Here is a 19,856-nt window from a genome sequence, read left to right as displayed (position 1 = left end):
GCTCAAAAGGTGTGATGGGAATGTGAAAGGTTGGATTCGGTTTTGGGCGCAATTTACTAAAATACATAAATATGGCAGCCTTAAAGATGAAGACAAATTTGTTTATTTGATTCAATGTATGGAACCTGGTTCACCTACTCAGAAACTGGTAGAAAACTTTCCTCCTTTCAAGGAAACCATAAAAAGGCTATAGATTTGTTGAAGTCTTGGTATGGGAAGGATGAGTTGTTGAATACTATGTTAGAGAACTTTTATCCTTTGTGTTAAAGAAAGACAGCTTAAGATCCATAGCACAACTGTATGACAGTCTGGAAGGACAGTTGAGAGCACTTCATTCGTTAGGAGTGACAAAGGAGAAATACGCAGCAATGTTATTTCCCCTTGTGGAGAGTGCCTTACCAGAGGTTATGTTTAAAACCTGGGACAGGTACCGTGTATCGAAAGAAACGTCTACCAAGGAACCTGACTGTTGCTTGACAGAACTGTTAACCTTCTTAAAGACTAAGGTTGAAGGAGAGGAACGACTTAAGCTAAGGCAAGGTTCTTTTGAAGCTGATGAGAGGGTAGATCGTGTTAGGCAAGATGATAAAATGAAGATTAAGAAGAGGGAAGTGCCTTCAGCAGCTGCTTTAGTTTCAGTAGAGGATTTTTCGGTTAGTAAGGGAGACAAGAACAACAGAGAACTAGCATGCATGTTTTGTAGCAGAACCACACATCCTTCTCAAGACTGTGCTGTAGCTATTGATTGTTCTCTAGAAGAACGCCAAGGGACGTTAAAGATAAAGGGAGATTGTTTTAGGTGTCTACGACAGGGACACGTCAGTACTAACTGTAAGATGTTTGTGAAGTGTCCATTTTGCAGAGGGAAACATTACGCTTTGATGTGTGTGAAGACAGCCTCAGATGAACCTAAAGATGATTCAGTTTCAAATACAGTTAGCATGATAGCAGGTAGTAAAGAAGGACAAGTGACCTATCTGCAGACTTTAGTTGCTAAGGTAGTTGTTGGTGGTTCCACTTTCTTTGCGACAGTGGATCGCAGAAAAGCTACATTAAGAAGTCTTGTGCTAAGAAATTAGAGTTGGAACGAACAGGAAATGTAACCCTAAGTCAAGAATATTTGGAGGTAGGAAAACAGTACCTGTTTGCTTCGAGTCCTATCAAATAACTCTGTTGGGTATGAACGAGGAAAGCAGATGTGAGGTTACTGTCTTAGGCTCTGATTGTATATGTGGTAGTGCTCCCCTAGTTGATGCTGACTTGTTTAATTTACTGAAGGATAAGGGAGTAGAACTTAGTGATGTTAGTGTGATAACAGTGCTAGTGACATACAGATATTGTTAGGAGCTGATGTCTGGGCTCAGATAATCACGTCAGACTTTGTGCTCGTATACAAGAATCTGGTGGCTGTGAGAACTTGTGTGGGGTGGACACTTATGGGCCCTTCTGAGATCACTACCAACTGCCTCGTCCTACACTCTACTTACATTGACTCAATCAATAAGAGTAGCGGATTTGTGGGAAATTGAAGCTATGGGTATAAAAGATCCTGGCGAACAGATCAAAAAGGAATAGAGGGAGCAGCAGGTCAAGATGTTCTTCGATAAGACTGTGAAGAGAGAAGAAAAAGCATCTGGACGATACACTGTTAAACTACCTTGGATTGACGGTTGTTCGTCTCTGGAATCAAATCGTGAAGTTACTGAGAAATGATTGTTGACCACTACAAGAAAGTTACGAGGAATGCAGACATTTCAGGATTATGATGAAGTGTTTCAAGAATGGGAAAATAAGGGGATCATTGAAGGCGTTGCAAACGAGGTTTCGGATGGACCTACGCATTATCTGCCTCACCGAGCTGTGCTGAAAGACAGTGGCACTACAAAGATTAAGCCAGTGTTTAATGCTTCCAACAAGGACATAAATGGTAATTCTTTAAATAAGTGCCTCGAACCTGGACCAAACCTCACTGACCTTGTTCCATCCGTACTCACCAATTTCCGATCCTACCCTACAGGTCTAATTGCTGATAGAGAGAAGGCCTTCCTGCAAATTGTAATTGATCCTGAAGATAGAGATATGCTTCGTTTTCTTTGGTGGGATAAGGGAAAGGTCGCCACTTTTAGACATTGCAAGGTGGTTTTTGGTGTCTGCTCTAGTCCCTTTTTATTGGTTTCAGTACTGAACCACCTTCTGGATGGTGCCCCAACTCATTTGAAGGAAGTAGCTGATAAATTGAAGCATGCATTTTATGTGGAAAACTCTCTTACTGGAGTTGTTTCAAAAGAAGAGGTTGGGCCATTTATTTTAAAGGCACAAGAGTTGATGTCCTCTGCAGGTTTCAATTTGAGGGGATGGGTGAAGTCCTCAGATTGTAATGTTGGCACAACTGAAAATGGCTTAGGACTTCGATGGTATTTTGACGTAGATGAACTTGGATGCAACTTCAGCTCAACTACAGGTTTGGTAATCCGAAGGGTCGTACTCTCCAGTGTGCAGAAAATATTTGATCCAGTTGTATTTTCGGCCCCAGTAACCCTTATTCCGAAACTCATTCTACAGAAGACGTGGCAAAAGAAGATAGGATGGGATGAGGTTTTACCAGGAGATATTTGTGAAAAATTCCATCAATGGAACCAGCAGCTACAATATCTACATGACTGCCGGATACCTAGAAGGATTCTCCTGAATGACAACAGCTCATTACACGTATTTGTTGACGCCAGTTGTATATTTTTGAGGACAGAAGATGAAAATGAAATCAAACTGAGCTTTCTGAGTGGCACCTCTCAAGGAACTAACACTACCTCGTCTCGAACTGATGGGTGCGCTCCTTGGAGTTAGGATGTCTCGGTTGAGCCTGCGATGCCTACATCGGGATAATATACACACAGTGTTTTGGTCCGATTCAACAGTAGTCTTATCCTAGATAGGAAACAAAGGACATTGGTCTGTGTTTGTAGAGAATCGAGTAAAGGAGATTCACGAGTACAGTAAGGCTGATTCATGGAGGCACGTTCCGGGCAGTCTCAACCCAGCAGGCCTTCTGTCTAGAGGATGTTCACCTGCACAGATTTGGAGATCCCGATGGTGGGAGGGCCCCTCTTGGCTTAAAAGTAAAGAGGAAGAATGGGTCTCTAACCGTCCTGAACCAGTATTGGAAGAAGTCAACAGGGAAAGATGAAAAACAGTTGTAACTGCCAAGATCACTGTTGTGAGAACGATCTTACTGAAACTAAGTTCACGATTCTCTGGATACACTAAAATCGTTAGGACTATTGCTTGGACTTTGAGATTCAGACAGTGTAATCATAGGGATCGTGTATCTACAGAAAATGGTAGCGAAGAATTTCTCTATGCTGGGAGGAAGCTGTTCTTTCTTATTCAGAGTGAAACTCTTCATGAAGAAGAAAGAAAGGAGCAATTGAAGAATCTGCAGGTGTTCACAGATAACGAAGGAATTCCTCGCACTAAATCAAGAGTTGTTGATTCTGACGACATTCCAGAATATACCTATCCAATTGTACTTCCGTCAAGACATGTAATGGTTGAAAGGATGATTGAACAGTTTTATTATTTTCATAATCATGCTGGGGTACACACACTCCTTCTTTTATTGCGCCAAAGGGTTTGGATTCTTAGAGGAAGAAGAACGGTGGCAGCAGCTGTTCGGAGATGTGTGATCTGTCGTCTTAACTCTGCTAAAGCTTCCCCTCCATTACCAGAGAATCGAATTAAGGCATCGAGTACTTTCCAGATCACTGGTTCAGAACTAGCAGGCCCTGTATTTCTACGAGGTGCAGAAAAGGGATGGATAGCTATTTTCACTTGTGCGGTTTATCGGGCTGTGCATCTAGAGTTGATCACTTCACTCCGTACGGTAGCTTATGTCCAAGCTCTACGCAGGTTTGTGGCAAGAAGAGGAAGAGTGAATACCATTTATTCTGACAATGCGACGAATTTCACAGTACGTTGTAGGGTCCTGGAACAATTGGATTGGACTGAAATAGAGAAGACATGTGGTCTTCTGAAAATTACCTGGAAGCTGAACCCTCCCACGACAGCCTGGTGGGGAAGATTCTGGGAAAGACTTATTCGGATTTTAAAGGATTTGCTACGCCGTAATTTGGGCAAGGCTTGTCTAAATTATGAAATGTGCACTCTTCTGTGCGATTGTTAGAATCTGATGAGCAACAGACCTCTAACTGATGTTTTTGAAGAAGATGAACTGATGCCACTACGCCCTCCCATGTGCCTACAGAATCTAGAGGGTAATGATGTAACTGACTTGGACCAAGTTCAATCTTACAGTTTGAACGACAGATGGCTTTATCTACAAGCTGTTCGAGAGAGCCTTAGAAAGCGCTTCAAAGAAGAATACTTGGAACTTCTTCAATCACGGAGCCAAAAGCAACGGGGATCCCTCCAAGTTGGAGACATCGTGTTGGTGGAGAGCGACGGTAAGAAGCGAATCAACTGGTCCTTAGGAAGAGTGGTGGAGCTGTTACCTGGAAGAGACAATGTGACTCGTTTGGGCAGGATTAAGACAGCAATTGGTGTCTTGCTTCGTCCAGTACAAAGACTTTATCCTCTACAGATAAACTGTCTTGAGAAGAACGATTTTACCAATGTTTCACAACAGGAGAGGCAGCAGTCAACGAAGATGTTCCTAGTAGTGACTCTGGAAGTGAAAAGGGAAGTGACTTCAAGACTCGCTGTGGTTCCCTAGGTGCAGCAGTAAACAACGAAGATGTTGCCAGTAGTGACTCCAGGAGTGAAAACAGGAGTGAATTCAATAGTCGCTGTGGTAGAGCCGTTCGACCACTCAAGAAACTAGACTTACAGTGGCTCACATCTATGAGTACAGTATAAGGGTATAATTTTCAGTTGTCGATGTGTTGCAAAACTGCTTTTGCAAGGTGGGAGAATGTGGAGAACGCAAGTTATACCTTTTGCGAGTAATCGATTTCCAGCAGAAGAAGGACACTGTTTTGTTCTCTGTTGTTATGTAGTTTCCTTGGTTGTAGTTTTATGTAGAATAACTGCGATAAAGATACCATTGCCTTCTTCGACACAATACCAAGCTTTACATCAAGAACTGCAGGATAAAACAGGCGAATATATGAATAGACTTTTACCAAACAGACGGCATAATGACGTAAGAATGGATGGATTCTGTCGATTAACTGTGGCATACCATAGCGCGCTTCTTATTATCTCAATTGTTCACAAAACCATTGAAAAAGGCAGGCAAAACAATATGACTACGACAGGCATATCAAGACGAGTTATCTGACCTATTCATAACAACTGCTGAGGAGCGTGAGCGAGTCTTCACGTCGGTTTGCACAGCTCCAGTGTGTATGTGTTGGAGGATGTTCAAGGTAACCATGTCGTGCCGGGAAATCACGAGAAGTCTTAAAACTCGCAAAATGCAGCCCATGACAAATACGGCCTGATACAACTGATCATAGAAGGCAAGACAGATATGGGCAGATGACCTTATCCTAGGCGAGGAACCTCTGACAGCAGTCGACATCCGTGATTCGGCAACTCTGACACGCGAAACACAAAATAGGGAAAAGTAACACTCCTTGACAGTCGCCAACCTTATCTGAGGAGACGGCACCAGAATAAGGAGGAGAATTCTTTAAAAATTATGTAATCTCCTACAGAAATTAGGCGTTTTTCGCACGGGGCTTTAAAACAAAAACTTTATCTTTTGCAAATTTCCCCTTGGGAAACTCAAGTGATGATAAATATGTCTTTCAATAAATGCTCAAATTTATAACGATTCATTTATTTGCACCTAACAACCCGTTTTCGAGATACATCTGTGTGGATGTTGGAGTGGACAAGGGGACATATTTATGTCAAAAAACACTATTCTCTTAATATTCAAATGAACGTTCAGTGATCTTCATGGCCTGTGACGTAACCACAACGTCGCTGTCGCTGAAGCGCACACACTGATCATTAGCCCGCCAACTTACACTGACTGACAGAGCAAATGCAACACCAAGAAGGAGTTGTTCGAAAGGGATGAAAGTTGGGGAAAGAACAGAGACGGCACGGACGAATAATTGATGTTTATTTCAAACCGATATGCATGTTACACAATGCGCACGGCATCGACTCAGTAGGATGTAGGACCACCGCGAGCGGCGATGCGCGCAGAAACACGTCGAGGTACAGAGTCAATAAGAGTGCGGATGGTGTCCTGAGGGATGGTTCTCCATTCTCTCTCAACCATTTGCCACAGTTGGTCGTCCGTACGAGGCTGGGGCAGAGTTTGCAAACGGCGTCCAATGAGATCCCACACGTGTTCGATTGGTGAGAGATCCGGAGAGTACGCTGGCCACGGAAGCATCTGTACACCTCGTAGAGCCTGTTGGGAGATGCGAGCAGTGTGTGGGCGGGCATTATCCTGCTGAAACAGAACATTGGGCAGCCCCTGAAGGTACGGGAGTGCCACCGGCCGCAGCACATGCTGCACGTAGCGGTGGGCATTTAACGTGCCTTGAATACGCACTAGAGGTGACGTGGAATCATACGCAATAGCGCCCCAAACCATGATGCCGCGTTGTCTAGCGGTAGGGCGCTCCACAGTTACTGCCGAATTTGACCTTTCTCCACGCCGACGCCACACTCGTCTGCGGTGACTATCACTGACAGAACAGAAGCGTGACTCATCGGAGAACACGAAGTTCCGCCATTCCCTCATCCAAGTCGCTCTAGCCCGGCACCATGCCAGGCGTGCACGTCTATGCTGTGGAGTCAATGGTAGTCTTCTGAGCGGACGCCGGGAGTGCAGGCCTCCTTCAACCAATCGACGGGAAATTGTTCTGGTCGATATTGGAACAGCCAGGGTGTCTTGCACATGCTGAAGAATGGCGGTTGACGTGGCGTGCGGGGCTGCCACCGCTTGGCGGCGGATGCGCCGATCCTCGCGTGCTGACGTCACTCGGGCTGCGCCTGGACCCCTCGCACGTGCCACATGTCCCTGCGCCAACCATCTTCGCCACAGGCGCTGCACCGTGGACACATCCCTATGGTTATCGGCTGCGATTTGACGAAGCGACCAACCTGCCCTTCTCAGCCCGATCACCATACCCCTCGTAAAGTCGTCTGTCTGCTGGAAATGCCTCCGTTGACGGCGGCCTGACATTCTTAGCTATACACGTGTCCTGTGGCACACGACAACACGCTCTACAATGACTGTCGGCTGAGAAATCACCGTACGAAGTGGGCCATTCGCCAACGCCGTGTCCCATTTATCGTTCGCTACGTGCGCAGCACAGCGGCGCATTTCACATCATGAGCATACCTCAGTGACGTCAGTCTACCCTGCAATTGGCATAAAGTTCTGACCACTCCTTCTTGGTGTTGCATTTGCTCTGTCAGTCAGTGTATATGCTCTGTGCCCGCGGAACGAAGAGCCCAGCGTGAGCAGCTCTGTGACAGGCAGTGGAAAACATATCAAAGTGGATGTGGTAGATAGAGACTTTGACTGCAGTTCGACAGAAATAGCTGATAAGTCAACTGATACGCAGATGAACAACTTGACGCCGGATGTTCTATTTCATATGCTGCATGTTAATGCATCACTGTAACGTGTCTGCACGAAGTCTACGTTCATATAATGATGTTATTGGTTTTACGTCTCACTAACTACTTTTACGGTTTACGGAGACACCGAGCTGTCGGAATTTAGTCCCGCAGGAGTTCTTTTACGTGCCAGTAAATCTACTGACACGAGGCGGACGTATTTGAGCACCTTCAAATACCACTGAACTGAGCCAGGTTCGAACATGCAGAGATGGACTCAGAAGGCCAGCTACTCAGTCCGGCAGTCTATGTTCATATAGTATGAGCACTATAATAGAGCGCGATCTATATTCTGTATTCCCAGTCTACTAACAGTAGCTTGTAGTGGCTGAGCAAGTAACTTGCTTAGTTTCCTCGCATGGAGTGTAAACCCAGCAGCAAGTGCTTTATTTATTTATTTATTTATTTATTTATTTATTTATTTATTTATTTATTTATTTATTTATTTATTTATTTATTTATTTATTCATTTATTTAGCGTATGGCATTAGGCATATCATCCATGGTTTGTCCTCACTCTGTTTAGAGTTACTCAAGTTCTTCGACGAAGCTCAAATCCAGTGGCCTTTCCCATCGTGTCCAGGAAGTCTTGAAGAGCAGGGGTTGTTTCCTCCTTCCATTTTTAAATATACTTTATTTTAATGTAGAAGTTCTCTTGTTGCAAATGCTGCTATAGGGTCTTAGTGATTTGAGTCTTCTGTTTCCAGTGGCAGTAGGGATATCACTGTGTATTGGAAGAGCAGCTCGATTTGTTCTGGGTGATTTCCGACAAAAGAGTAGCGTTACAAAAATGTTGCGAAGTTTGGGCTGGGAAGACTTGGAAGAAAGGAGCCGAGCTGCCCGAGTAAGTGGTATGTTCCGAGCTGTCAGTGGAGAGATGACGTGGAATGACATCAGTAGACGAATATGTATGAGCGATGTTTTTAAAAGTAGGAAATATCACAATATGAAGATAAAGCTGGAATTCAAGAGGACAAATTAGGGCAAATATTCGTTTATAGGTAGGGGAGTTAGGGACTGGAATAACTTACCAAGGGATCAATAAATTATTTGCAATTTCTTTGCGATCATTTAAGGAAAGGCTAGGAAAACAACAGATAGGGAATCTGCCACATGGGCGACTGCACTAAATGCAGATCAGTAGTGATTGATTGATTGATTGATTGATTGATTGATTGATTGATTGATTGAGGTTATTGTTTATCTTGCAATAATTTGCAGCAATAACTTGCGGAAGTTACGTGCCAATGTAAACCTAGCCTAAAATGAGTGCACGTGCTGGCTTCTCGGTTTTGCAAGCCACTCTCGGGCCTGCTCTACAGATATCAACAAACATTAGCCTCACTAGCTAACGGCAGTGATTCTGGCCTTCTCACCCCAACTTGGCAGGTTCGATCCTGGCTCAGTCCGGTGGTATTTGAAGGTGCTCAAATACGACAGCCCCGTGTCGGTAGATTTACTGGCACGTAAAAGAACTCCTGAGGGACTAAATTCCGGCACCTCGGCGTCTCCGAAGACCGTAAAAAGTAGTTAGTGGGACGTAAAGCAAATAGCATTATTATTATTAACGGCAGTGATTGATTAGACGTGAAATAAGTGAAAAATATTTTACGTAATAAAGTATCATTGACATAAGTCGATAATTTAATGCCCTGTAATTACGGCAATAAGCTCACTGGACAAAAAAAAATAGTCTCGTCTGGAGATATGATTACAAGATGCCGTGTAACTCTGCCTCTGGACTTGATAACCACCTGGTTTCGGTTAGAAAGTGAGTACACAAGATTAAGCCACTGGCTGAGGGTTTGATCGCGCGATTCCACCAAATTGTGGGGACGTTGATGGCGGAGTTTTCCCCGCTGTTCGAACATGTCTCACAGATTTTCAATGTGGTTCAAGTCATGTGCAGGACAATCGCGATGTAACAGGGTGGGGGAGTGTTCATAAAACCAGTGACTGGTCCAGCCCGATGAACCTTGCTGTTGTCATCTTGAAAATTCGGGGTATCAATAGCATACTCATCATGTAGATGTTGATTGAAAGACAACGCCTGATCATCCAGAATGTTTAAATAAACGTGCTGGTTTATGTTAGTGGTCACCAATCGCAATCCTGTGTGAGCAAATGGCCGCTTGCGAGGTGTCCGACTCTAAATGTTCATTGCTTGCAGTTCCCGTTGCAATGTGCTCTCGCTAGCAGGCTGGGATGGCCGTCATTCACTGACTTCAGCAATTCCTGTCGCGTTTGAAAGCGAGTTTGATTCACAAGCCGTGAAACGCGTCTCCGGTCGCTCTCACTCACGATCTTTTTCCGACCACAATTCAGACGTCATGTTTCGTGATCACGTGAAGTACACCACTGCTTGTAGACACGTTCAACAGTCCGCTGTGAAATACCAACAAATCCAGCAACTTCACGCACCGTATGGCCATGGCTACGGCCAGACACGGTCACATCCTTACATCTACCCTACTGATGTACACTGTCCCACTGATCGCTACTGCCGTATGCTCACGTAGAGGCAGTGCGTGTGCGGTTGAGCACGGGACTCGTTCGCTGCGCCATCTGTACAGGCTTAACAATCCAACTGTACGTGCGCACTAGAGTGACTAACTTTTTTTCTCGGTGAGCTTATAAAGCTTTAGAGAAGTAAATGCAAGTAGCACTGTTAATTAAGAAAAGCTTCAGTGCCATTAAATGCCAGTAATCATTCTACATTTCATTTACCAATTATTATTATGTATGAAAACTTTTTTTAAATGAAAAATGTTGACGAATCACGGGGTCATCTTACGTTGCATCACATTTTGGCATCAAGACAAATCATCGCATCTTCCAACTTTGGTTATCGCAGAAATTCTCTTCCTTTCAACTGCTATTGGATGCAGACTTGCCTCTCCAACAGTTTCTTCTTAATCTCAGACTCGGATAATATCAACGCTGACATTAGAACAGCCACTAAAGAAACACAGGCTATCAAACAGTATTGAGTAGGCCTAAGCTGTCGGGACTATTGAGTGCTATAACCTAGATGAAATGGTGACAGCAACACGAAAATTAACTATCATCGACCTAGGTTTAGTTCCAGACGACGGAATGTATCTTTTTGTTTTGCAATTGGCTTTACGTCGCACTGGCACAGATAGGTCTTATGGCGACGATGGAATAGGAAAGGCCCAGGAGTGGGAAGGAAGCGGCCGTGGCCTTGATTAAGGTACAGCCTAGTACAGGGGGGTTCGAACCCACTATTCCCCGGATGCAAGCTCACAGCTGCACGCTCCTAACCGAAACGTATTTACTGATCGGTCGGTTTAGAGGAGTCCTAACATTATTGAAGTGTTTCAGTTCTAGGTCAGATGTCCTAACAATGCTGATATGTTTTAGCTGTAGTAGTCATCGAGCGAAATGGCCGCGCGGTTAGGGGCGCGCAGCTGTGAGCTTGCATTCGGGAGGTAGTTGGTTTGAACCCCACGGTCGGCAGCCCTGAAGGTGGTTTTCCGTGATTTCCCATTTTCACACTAGTCAAATACTGGGGCTGTGCCTTAATTAAGGCCACAACCACTCCATTCCACTCCTAGCCCTTTCCTATTTCATCGTCGCAATAAGACCAATCGGTGTCGGTGCGACGTAAAGCCAATTGTAAAAATAAAGTTCTATTAGTCCTAACAATGTTGATGTATTTTAGTTGTATTAATCCTAACAATGTTGATGTATTTTAGTTGTACTAGTCATAACAATTGTGATGTATTTTAGTTGCAGTAGTCCTAAGAATGTTGATGTGCTTCAATTACAGGAGTCCTAAAATATTAGTGTGTTCAATTACATGAGTCCTAACAATGTTGATGTGGTCAATTACATGAGTCCTAACACTGTTGATGTGTTCAATTACATGAGTCCTAACAATGTTGATGTGTTCAATTACATGAGTCCTAACAATGTCGATGTGTTCAATTACATGAGTCCTAACACTGTTGATGTGTTCAATTACATGAGTCCTAACAATGTTGATGTGTTCAATTACATGAGTCCTAACAATGTCGATGTGTTCAATTACACGAGTCCTGACAATGTCGATGTGTTCAATTACATGAGTCCTAACAATGTCGATGTGTTCAATTACATGAGTCCTAACACTGTTGATGTGTTCAATTACACGAGTCCTGACAATGTCGATGTGTTCAGTTACATGAGTCCTAACAATGTTGATGTGTTCAATTACATGAGTCCTAACAATGTCGATGTGTTCAATTACATGAGTCCTGACAATGTTGATGTGTTCAATTACATGAGTCCTAACAATGTCGATGTGTTCAATTACATGAGTCCTAACACTGTTGATGTGTTCAATTAGAGGAGTCCTAACAATGTTGATGTGTTCAATTACATGAGTCCTGACAATGTTGATGTGTTCAATTACATGAGTCCTGACAATGTTGATGTGTTCAATTACATGAGTCCTAACACTGTTGATGTGTTCAATTACATGAGTCCTAACAATGTTGAAGTGTTCAATTAGAGGAGTCCTAACACTGTTGATGTGTTCAATTTCATGAGTCCTAACAATGTTGATGTGTTCAATTACATGAGTCCTAACACTGTTGATGTGTTAAATTACATGAGTCCTAACACTGTTTATGTGTTCAATTAGAGGAGTCCTAACAATGTTGATTTTTTTAGTTACAAGAATTCTAACAATTCGGATGTGTTTCAGTTGCAGCTTTTCTCCCTGCAGCTCCTCCATCGCAAAGTGCAGTTCACTGCTTGTGGCTTCTTCCCTCTTGACTTCACTTTGCTATACTCGGTAAGATTTTCCTTAATTTGTTAGTAACAATAGGTGGTTGGATAATTTTCAACTTGAGTTTCACCGATGTCACTACTCTCATTTATGGGGATGCAGAAGAACTGGAAAGAGTTACTCTACAGAGTTGAAGATGTAAGATGCAACTTTGGTCTCGGGATCAACCGCCAGAACCTTTTTAAAAAACTAACTTGTAGGGAAATAAAGAGCATCGAAGGAATTCTTATGACAGTTATTTTAACGTCACAATAACACATCCAAGGTTTTGGGAGGGTAGCGTGCATGGCCTTAATTAAGGTACAACCCCGGCATTTGCCTGGTGTGAAAATGGGAAATCACGGAATAATATTTTCACTGCTGCCGACGGTGGTGTTTGAATTTACCATCTCGTAAATGCAAGCTTAGAGCTACGTGACGCAAACCGCGCTGCCAACTCGCTCGGTCATTGAAAGATTAGAAATACCAAGGCTTAACAGTGTCACCAGTAATGGAAATAGCACTAGAGAGACTAGACACAGAATGTTACTGGCAAAGAAGAGCATTGTCCCAACTTACATCAGGAAAGAGCTCTCCCTACCCATTTCACTAAAGAGGCAACTAGCTAGGACACTCATGTTTGACACGTTCCATTAGGTAGCTGAAACATCACTGTCAACACATTTGAAGAAAAGAAAACAGACACATTCGATATTTTATTTTTACTCGAGTCAGAAGCATACAATATAACTTTTTAAAATTTATTCTTACATTACAATTTAGTAACAATGAAATAAAAAGGAATTCATACACAAATATACCAAAATAGAATTAAATATTCTTTGCCCGGAAACGAGCAACTGCGATTGCATTTCCTTGTGCCTTGGGCAAATCCTCCTCACTGCTAGAATCAGGGCAACACTAGCACTGACATAGATGCTTGGTCGTCTTCACCTCTCCGCAAGCACTGGCACAGGTACTTGGTAGTCTGCACCTCTCCGCATTCACATAGTAGTAATACATCCAAATATCCCCATTTCACTAGGTTGTCCTTAGACTTTCCAACACCTGTTCTTAACCTGTTCAGTGATCTCCATGTGAACCAGTTCAACTTGTGTCCGGTTGGTAAGCATTAAGCTGGTTTTGTCCATGTTTGAAGATGACTTGTTCTGGCTGCCCACAATTTTTCTCTGGCTTTCTTCGGAGATTTATTTAAAGGATATGTTGACTGTAGGAAGCTCCTCCTAGATTTCAATCTAGGCTTTGGAGGAGTTGTCTGTGTAGTGGATGTAGCTAATTTTCTTCAACTTTTTCCCTTCCAGCACTTGCGGCTACGTCCCGGCGTATATCAGGAGGATCAATTCCTGCCATACAATACAGTTTGTCAACTGGAGTTGGCTTCAAACATCCAGTAATTAGTCTCGCAGTTGCATTAAGGGCCACATCTACTTGCTTTGCATGGGCGGATTTATACCACACTGGGCAGGCACATTCACCGGCGGAGAAGCAAAGTGCCATGGCAGAAGTACGGACCACCTGAGGCTCAGCACCCCAGTTACTACCAACAAGTTTCCGAATGATGTTGTTACGGGCTGACACCTTGTGTTTGGTGTTTAGGCAATGCCGTCGGTAGGTGAGGTAATTCCAAGGTATTAGGGTGTAAAAAAGTGCTCCAATTCGGTGCCTTCCCAAGTCACTTTCAGTTTTCTTCCTGCCTGTCTGTTTCGACGATGGAAAGCACTGACCTGAGTCTTTTGTGGGTTTGGCTTCAGGTGATTCTTGATGTAGTACTCAGAAAAGGTTTCTGGAGCTCCTGTAAGCATCTGCTCTGCTTCTTCAAAATAACTTATCTGTACCGTTAAAGGAAGGTCGTCGGCATATACGAAACTTCTGGTTGCATGAGGTCTGGGCTGATCATTTGTATAAATGTTGAAAAGTATTGGTGACAATGCACTCCCTTGGAGTAAGCATTCGATACGTGCTATTGGAGAGGAATGCTACAAATTTCGTAGACAGAGTCTATTTTACCAAGAGATAACATGTCTTCAAGGCAAACTGCAATTCTCTTAATCACAGTGTCTGTAAAGGAGGGGAAAATGTGAAGAATCTTGTCATCTTCGCCCATATTCCTGAACTCACGGAACAGTTCCTTTACGAAAGAGTGATGTGATCGGATATAAGGAAATGACCGAGAGAGAGAGAGAGAGAGAGAGAGAGAGAGAGATTTTCGCCGGGCGAGAAATATGTTGTGGAAGATAATTTGTAACAGAATACACTGTGAATGAATATTGAACTTTCACGACCGCACTGTAATCGAAACCGACTTTCAACCTATTAGGTCGTGTTACGTACATTTAGTACGTGTGGAAGAGATGTTAAGTACAGAACAAAAATGGCCAACCAGACACCAATGGGATCCGAACCCACAACCTCCCGGTTTCGCGTCGGTTGCTCTACCAATTGAGCTACGGTGGCCTAAGCGATCATTGTTCTGTTGGAAAGGATCTAAGCTACAGGTCTGGTACTACTACCATCACACTGTAGAGTGCGTTTAAGTTGCCCGCTGAGGGCTACTGTAAGTCATTGAATATTGAATTTTCACGACCCCATTGTAATCGAAACCGACTTTCAACCTATTAGGTCGTGTTACGTACATTTAGTACGTGTGGAAGAGAAGTTAAGTGCAGAACAAAAATGGCCAGCCAGACACCGGGAGATACTCTGCATACATGCACTTATTATCTAGGTTTAGAAAAGTTGTTTTACGCCGCACTGACACAGATACGTCTTATCGCGACGATGGGATAGTAAAGGGGCTAGAAATGGGAAGGAATCAGCCGTGGCCTTATTTAAGGTACAGGCTTAGGATTTGCCTGGTGTGAAAGTTGGAAACCACGAAAAAACCTTTTCAGAGCTGCTGACTCTAGGGTTCGAGCCCACTATCTCTCGAATGAAAGTGACCTAAACCACGCGGCCACTTTGTCGGTTGCCAAGTTGTCCTCATTGATAATTAATTTAAGGAGAAGCAGGGAAGAATATTCTTTGGTTATTACATTTATTCGAAGTCTGCATTCTTCTAAATTTCTGGATGGTGAGAAGATTACATTTAATTAAACGAATGCATCGAAGATAATTAGTCGGAACAGGGTTTGTTTTTAAATAATTTTTCAGTGATTGCAACAGTGTGCTAGTCGTTGTGTATTCTTGTTTGCTTGTTGAATGAACAGTAATTATTGCTCTGTGCGCCGAGCGAAGAATGACCCAACAAATTCGGCACATTTGCAACAAACCGTAAACACCCTGGGAATATTTCGGTGCGGTTTCGTGTATGAAGTTCAGCGACCCGTAGTGGCAGTCGATGGCATGTTGAAAAGTGACCAGTACCATTGAAATACTGGAAAGGATAGTCCTTCGTGAGATACAGAAAAGGTTCCCAGTAGGGTTGGGCACTATGTCCCTGTTTCGGCACACTGTGCCGGTGCACAGTTATGTTCCGCTGTTCCAGAACACTGAGTGTCAATTGTTCCGAAACATTCTCAAGCGAGACGGAGACACTGACTCGCTATCCCTTCAGAAGCGCCACTATGCACTGCCCTTCGCCTACTAGCTGAACTGTGCAGTGGGCGCACGGGACACGGGACTGTAACTGCGCAGTGTAGAGAGAACTTCGAGAGGAAAAATTACATGCCCCGCGCCAGCGGGAATGTGCCCGTACGGAACGTGCTGTGTGGTGTGTGCCTGTGTGTAGTTATGGCCATGTCCAGCATAAAGCTGCACAGAACGTGAACGAGTAGTGGGAACACTGAAATTCACGGCCAATAATCACGTTTAAAGGCTGCTTTTAGGTTAAGATTTTTCCGGTCAATATGAAATACACATAACACGGTTACAATGGCAGTGCAGGTATTGAAAAGTAACCAATTCAAGAATATTTTCACCAGTTGGCCTGTATTGTGAGTAATTAGGGCCAGGATAAAACTTCACGGCACGTGAGAAAGCAGTCGGAACTCCGAATGAAATACCCCAAAAAAATGTCTACATTTTCTTTTTAGGATAAGAATGTTTTCATTCATTCTGAAATACACCTGTCAAGATTACACTGGCAGTACAGGTGTTTACAAATGTCACAATGTTATTTTCACCAATTAAAATGTATACTCGCACAGTTGAAGAAACAATCGTCAGTGCTCTATTCACGTACAACATATACAAGCGGAACACGAAAATAAAAACTGTGGGATGTTTAAGTTTGAAATGTCTTGTCATTGTGCCGGTTGAAGGTCCCTTTGCAGACAAAATAGAACATAAATTGCATTTCACTCTGTTCGGTTTTCTTCCCTGAACAGGACTCCGATGCGACATTATGCAAAGTTTACCGTCTTTCGTACGGTTTAATTACTTTCGTGCTGTTATGCTCTTTGCACTTCTAATTCCTTCCCTCTCAACTGCCATTTACCTTCTTTAGTATTTCAAAAATTTCCCCCTACACTTTCTCGGGGATTGACGTTAAAAAGTAATTTGGACTTTAAGGAAATTTTTAAGCACAAGAAAAATATAGGTCATCGCTTTGGAATTAGAAATATAACTGGATGAAAACATTGTTGTACTTTCGTGCTGTTATGCTCTCTGCACTTCGAATATTTTTCCCTCTCAACTTCCATTTACTTTCTTTAATATCTCGAAAATTTCCCTCAACACTTTCTCGGGGATTGACGTTAAAAATTAATTTGGACTTTAAGGAAACTTTTAAGCCCAAGGAAAATATAGGTCATTGCTTTGGAATTAAAATATAACTGGATGAAAACATTGTTGTACGTTCGTGCTGTTATGCTCTCTACGCTTCGAATTCCTTCCCTCTCAACTTCCATTTACTTTCTTTAATATCTCGAAAATTTCCCTAAACACTTTCTCGGGGATTGACGTTAAAAATTAATTTGGACTTTAAGGAAACTTTTAAGCCCAAGAAAAATATAGGTCATCGCTTTGGAATTAAAGATATAACTGGATGAAAAATGTTTACACTCCAGCATAGGGCGGCACACAGCCGGTATCGACAGTCAGACACAGCCAGGGCCAACTAATCTATCTAGTGCGGCCTTGACACAGCACGTTCGGTACAGGCACATTCCAGCTGACTGGAGCACGTCATGTTGCCTCTCGAAGTTCTCTCTACGACGCAGTTGCAGTCCTGTGTCCCGTGTCCCGGCACTCTGTACCGAAACACTCCGCCTCAAGCTCCTAATGTTGCGGAACAACTGAATGTTCCGGTCTGCCCAATCCTAGTTCCCAGGCGGTGCGGTATTTTTTAGCAAGCCTTGGTTTCTTGCCACTTCGAAGAAACTGGAGAAATTCTTCAGCAATAAGCAATTTTTGTGTACTAGAGTGACCACGGAAGTCTCTGACCTTATTACAATCAATCAATCAATCAATCAATCAATCAATCAATCAATCAATCAATCAATCAATCAATCAATCAATCAATCAATCAATCAATCAATCAATCAATCAATCAATCAATCAATCAATCAATCAATCAATCAATCAATCAATCAATCAATCAATCAATCAATCAATCAATCAATCAATCAATCAATCAATCAATCAATCAATCAATCAATCAATCAATCAATCAATCAATCAATCAATCAATCAATCAATCAATCAATCAATCAATCAATCAATCAATCAATCAATCAATCAATCAATCAATCAATCAATCAATCAATCAATCAATCAATCAATCAATCAATCAATCAATCAATCAATCACCACTGACCTGCGTTTCACCCGGGTGACAGATCCCCTATCAGTTGTTAACATAGTCTTTTCTTAAATAATTTCAAAGGCGGAAAACCATGTGGGCTGTTTTGAAAAAGAAAGAGATTCACAAAACTTGATTCTTCCACAAATTGCGAATACGTCTCTAACTGACGTGTAATATGATGATGATGAAATATGTCAAATCATATAACGCATATAATTATTTCATAAAGGACCCGTAACGTCAATATCATTATAGCGAAAGGCAAATGATGTTGATTTTAAAGCACAAGCATTGAAAACTAAACAAATCAATTCGCTTATAACTTTACCGTGGACCGATAACCTACATGTTAAAGAACAAGCAAGCAATTTTTCCTTGTATCGAAACGATTCAAGCATGATAAAAACTGCTCGATAGAATATGATGTTCTTTAGCAACGAAACATGTCATTCTATTATTTATAAAAATGTCTTCTCTTCCAGATATTTTTTATTTACACTGACTGATAGAGCAAATGCAACACCAAGAAGGAGTGGTCAGAACTTTATGCCAATTGCAGGGTAGACTGACGTCACTGAGGTATGCTCATGATGTGAAATGCGCCGCTGTGCTGCGCACGTAGCGAACGATAAATGGGACACGGCGTTGGCGAATGGCCCACTTCGTACCGTGATTTCTCAGCCGACAGTCATTGTAGAACGTGTTGTCGTGTGCCACAGGACACGTGTATAGCTAAGAATGCCAGGCCGCCGTCAACGGAGGCATTTCCAGCAGACAGACGACTTTACGAGGGGTATGGTGATCGGGCTGAGAAGGGCAGGTTGGTCGCTTCGTCAAATCGCAGCCGATACCCATAGGGATGTGTCCACGGTGCAGCGCCTGTGGCGAAGATGGTTGGCGCAGGGACATGTGGCACGTGCGAGGGGTCCAGGCGCAGTCCGAGTGACGTCAGCACGCGAGGATCGGCGCATCCGCCGCCAAGCGGTGGCAGCCCTGCACGCCACGTCAACCGCCATTCTTCAGCATGTGCAAGACACCCTGGCTGTTCCAATATCGACCAGAACAATTTCCCGTCGATTGGATGAAGGAGGCCTGCACTCCCGGCGTCCGCTCAGAAGACTACATTGACTCCACAGCATAGACGTGCACGCCTGGCATGGTGCCGGGCTAGAGCGACTTGGATGAGGGAATGGCGGTACGTCGTGTTCTACGATGAGTCACGCTTCTGTTCTGTCAGTGATAGTCACCGCAGACGCGTGTGGCGTCGGCGTGGAGAAAGGTCAAATCCGGCAGTAACTGTGGAGCGCCCTACCGCTAGACAACGCGGCATCATGGTTTGGGGCGCTATTGCGTATGATTCCACGTCACCTCTAGTGCGTATTCAAGGCACGTTAAATGCCCACCGCTACGTGCAGCATGTGCTGCGGCCGGTGGCACTCCCGTACCTTCAGGGGCTACCCAATGCTCTGTTTCAGCAGGATAATGCCCCCCCACACACTGCTCGCATCTCCCAACAGGCTCTACGAGGTGTACAGATGCTTCCTTGGCCAGCGTACTCTCCGGATCTCTCACCAATCGAACACGTGTGGGATCTCATTGGACGCCGTTTGCAAACTCTGCCCCAGCTTCGTACGGACGACCAACTGTGGCAAATGGTTGACAGAGAATGGAGAACCATCCCTCAGGACACCATCCGCACTCTTATTGACT

General features: G+C 43.5%; 1 long non-coding RNA gene across 1 annotated transcript in view; it reads left to right on the top strand.

Annotated features, from left to right (window-relative positions):
- Positions 1–19,856, top strand: part of LOC136876885 (uncharacterized) — a 99,698-nt gene that overhangs the window by 74,983 nt on the left and 4,859 nt on the right. Inside the window, exon 3 of the long non-coding RNA XR_010860681.2 lies at positions 12,320–12,409. This is a non-coding gene — a long non-coding RNA (uncharacterized lncRNA). The remainder of the gene's footprint in view (positions 1–12,319; positions 12,410–19,856) is intronic.

Source organism: Anabrus simplex, chromosome 7 (genome assembly GCF_040414725.1).
Source record: "Anabrus simplex isolate iqAnaSimp1 chromosome 7, ASM4041472v1, whole genome shotgun sequence".
NCBI classification, from domain to species: Eukaryota; Metazoa; Arthropoda; class Insecta; order Orthoptera; family Tettigoniidae; genus Anabrus; species Anabrus simplex.
The sequence above is the reverse complement of the archived record's forward strand: the minus strand, read 5'-3'. Positions and strand labels throughout refer to the sequence as shown.